Here is a 4,146-nt window from a genome sequence, read left to right on the forward strand (position 1 = left end):
CACGGTTCGGTACGATTTCGGTACAATGGAGTGAAAAGCCAAACAAAAATGCAGAAGGCATTTTTATAAATGTCTTAAGCCTTGTATTTTTTAAATAAGTTTTATTAATAAAGGCATAGAACCAGTTTATTTGTAGTGCACTGACAATATTGTTATGTAATTTAATTCGTTTATTAATTAAATTAATAAAAAGACAAAGACCTTGCGATATGTATGCATTTAAAATTAATTTGCCATATTTCAGATCAATATATTTGTTTTTCTTAATTTTAATTAACCCTAACTTTATTCTCATCTGAATTATAAATAATTTAGTTCCGTATAAAATAATACTAGGCTACCATTAAAAACGTCTCGGTTACGTATGTAACCCTCGTTCCCTGAGTACAGGGAACGGAGACGTGTCATCGGGGGAGTTCCCTGACGAATTGGGATCACGCTAGGGAGACCAATTGCCTTCGAGTGAATTAAAACGAGCCAATGAAAATTGGCATGCAAGATTTGCATTCCGCGACCCGCCTACCAGCGCGGGTATAAAAGGCGGAAGTAAACATTGCGCAATGCTTTTCGCTGAGGAGCCGAACAGTGTCCAGTCCTCCGCGAAGGTACAGCGACATGGCGAAGGGACGACACGTCTCCGTTCCCTGTACTCAGGGAACGAGGGTTACATACGTAACCGAGACGTTCCCTTTCGTCCTGGGAACTCCGACGTGTCGTCGGGGGAGTTCCCTGACGAATTGGGATCCCTAATAAAGCGCCATGGTGCTGGCCCCTTCCAGCGCCCGGCTAAGCTACCCTGCAGCAGTTTCTTGAAATAAGTTGCGGGAGCTAGCACGGGAACCACACTGCTGTTCCGCAAGACCCGCACAGTGGACATTGGATAACACTGGGAAAGCGTTCCCCAAGAGAGGGGGAAAGCTGCGGAAGGCCCAGCCTGACTGACCAGGAATACACATATGTACTAGCCCAATGGGGTAGTGAAACATATGGCAGTCCCTGAGGTGGTCCCAATCCAAGGGAAATGGGAGCGCACTCAACAGGGATGACGAACGAGTCCGTCAAGGGGAAGACACGGCTAAACTGCACGTGGCATGATGGTTCACAGTAGAGATCACTGGAGCACCCAGTCTACTAACAACTCCTCACTAGAGGTAGCAGACCTGGCGCCGGGCGGTCCACCACGCCCAGCACCGGAGGGGTGAAGGAGGAACTCACGAGGCTCACCAACGTAGGGCGCCATACGGAGCAAGAAAGCACGTATCCGCTGTTTGAGGCGGAGTGGCGCAGCAAGCCGACACAACCTATTCCCTCGACCCACTGGCCGTAGCCAGAACTCGGGAGGAAACAGGTTCCACACGAAGGCTATAGAACCTAGCGAACGTGTTAGGTGTTGCCCAGCCCGCAGCCGTACAGATGTCTGTCAGCGAGGCGCCTTGAGCCAAAGCCCAGGAAGCGGCAACACCTCTAGTGGAGTGAGCGCGCAACCTGGGAGGACAAGGCTCACCCAGAGACTCATATGCTCGGATGATAGCATCCACTAACCAGTGGGCTAACCTCTGCTTGGAGACGGCCTTCCCCTTCTGCTGGCCTCCGTAACAGACAAAAAGCTGATCTGAGGTTCTGAAGCTTTGCGTTCTGTCAATATAAACCTGCAGGGCACGGACGGGACAGAGAAAAAGCCAGGGCTGGGTCTGCCTTCTCCTGGGGCAGCGCTTGCAGGTTCACTACCTGGTCCATGAAGGGAGGGGTAGGAACCTTGGGCACATATCCGAGCCGGGGTCTCACACAACGTGAGAAAGGCCCGGCCCAAACTCTAGGCACGATTCGTCGACCGAAAAAGCCTGCAGATCCCCGAGCCTCTTGAAAGAGGCCAATGCCAACAGGAGCGCTGTCTTAATGGACAGGATATTATCTCACCGTCAGCAAAGGCTCAAAGGGAGGACTTTGAAGAGCTCTAAGTACCAGAGCAAGGTCCCAAGAGGGTACAGAGTGCGAAACACGAGGTGGATTTAACCTCCTGGCACCCTTAAGGAATCTGATGACCAGGTCGTGCTTCCCTAGGGACTTACCTTCCACTGCATCGTGATGCGCAGCTACTGCGGCGACATACACTTTGAGGGTGGAGGGGGACAGCCTCCGCTCCAAACCATCCTGCAGGAAGGAAAGCACGACACCGATCGGGCAAGTCCGGGGGTCCTCCTGACGGGAGGAACACCAATCGACGAACAGGTTCCACTTCAACGAATAGAGGCGCCACGTAGAGGGGGCTCTAGCGGAAGTGATGGTGTCTACCACTGCCTGTGGTAGACCACCTAGAACCTCCGCGTCCCGTCCAGGGACCAGACATGGAGTTTCCAGAGGTCTGGACGCGGGTGCCATAGAGTGCCCCGTCTCTGAGGAAGAAGGTCCTTCCTCAAAGGAATCGGCCAGGGAGGGGCTGTCGCGAGGAGCATGAGTTCGGTGAACCAAGTCCTGGTGGGCCAATATGGCGCCACAAGAAGGACCTGCTCCTCGTCCTCCCAGACCTTGCACAGAGTCTGTGCAAGAAGGCTCACTGGGGGAAACGCATACTTGCGCAGGTCCCGGGGCCAGCTGTGAGCCAGGGCGTCCGTGCCGAGGGTCCCCTCGGACAGGGAGTAAAACCACTGGCAATGGGTCGTGTCCGGAGAGGCAAACAGGTCTACCTGTGCGATTCCGAAGACACTCCAAATCAGCTGGACCGACTGGGGATGGAGTCGCCACTCTCCTGGCAGGGGAGGCAGCCGTGAGAGCTCGTCTGCCACACGGTTGAGCTCCCCTGGAATGTGAATGGCACGAAGCGACCTCAGATGCTTCTGACTCCATAGGAGGAGGTGGGAGGCAAGTCGCGACAAACGACGGGAGCGTAGACCACCTTGATGGTTGATGTACGCAACGGTCGCAGTGCTGTCCGTACGGACCAGTACGTGCTTGTGTCTGAGAACCCCTCTGAGGCGACGCAAGGCTAAGCGTACTGCTTGCAACTCTAGGCAGTTGATATGCCAATGCAGTTGAGGCCCCGTCTACAGACCTGAAACTGCATGCCCGTTGTACGTGGCCCCCCACCCGGTGGCAGAGGTATCTGTGAAAACCACAGCATGCCTGGAAACCTGGACTAAGGGCACTCCGGCCCGTAGAAACACAGGATCCGACCACGGGGAGAAGGTTTGGCGGCAGTGCGGGGTCACTTTGACCCGGAACGTGCCGCTGTGCCACGCCCACCTCGGGACTCGATCATGAAGCCAGCGCTGAAGCGGTCTCATATGTAACAGGCCGAGCGGCGTTACTGCGGCTGCCATATGCCCCAGGAGCCTCTGAAATTGTTTCAGTGGAACCGCTGTCCTGCCTCGAAAAGACCTGAGGCAGGTGAGCACTGACTGGACGCGTTCCTCTGTGAGGTGCGCAGTCCAGGCGACCGAGTCCAGCTCCATACCGAGATAAGAGATCCTCTGCACAGGGCAAAGTTTGCTCTTGTCCCAGTTGACCTGAAGCCCCAACCGGCTGAGGTGCCGAAGCACCATGTCCCTGTGATCGCACAATACATCTCGCGAGTGAGCTAAAATGAGCCAGTCGTCGAGGTAGTTGAGGATGCGAACGCCTTGTTCACTCATGGGAACAATGGCCGCCTCCGCGACTTTCGTGAAGACGCGGGGTGACAGGGCCAGCCCGAAGGGAAGGACCTTGTACTGATACGCTCGACCGTCGAAAGCAAACCGAAGAAAAGGTCTGTGTCGAGGGAGAATCGAGACGTGAAAGTACGCATTCTTCAGGTCGATCGCTGCAAACCAATCCTGGGGACGGATGCATTCGAAAATGCGCTTCTGCGTAAGCATTTTGAACGGGAGTTTGTGCAGGGCCCGATTCAAAATACGCAGGTCCAGGATTGGCCGTAACCCACCGCCTTTCTTGGGTACAATGAAGTAAGGGCTGTAAAACCCAGACCTCATCTCGGCAGGAGGGACCGGCTCGATCGCGTCCTTCGCCAGCAGGACATCGATCTCTTTCCTCAAGACAGGGGCGTCCACCGACCGGACACGGGTGAAGTGGACGCCCCTGAACCTGGAAGGCCGGCGTGCAAACTAAATTGCATAGCCGAACCGGACGGTGCGGATGAGCCATCGGGACAGA

The sequence above is a fragment of the Siphateles boraxobius genome, unplaced genomic scaffold, assembly GCF_051911475.1.
Source record: "Siphateles boraxobius isolate OS27281-9 unplaced genomic scaffold, OSU_SipBor_1 48, whole genome shotgun sequence".
Lineage (NCBI taxonomy): Eukaryota > Metazoa > Chordata > Actinopteri > Cypriniformes > Leuciscidae > Siphateles > Siphateles boraxobius.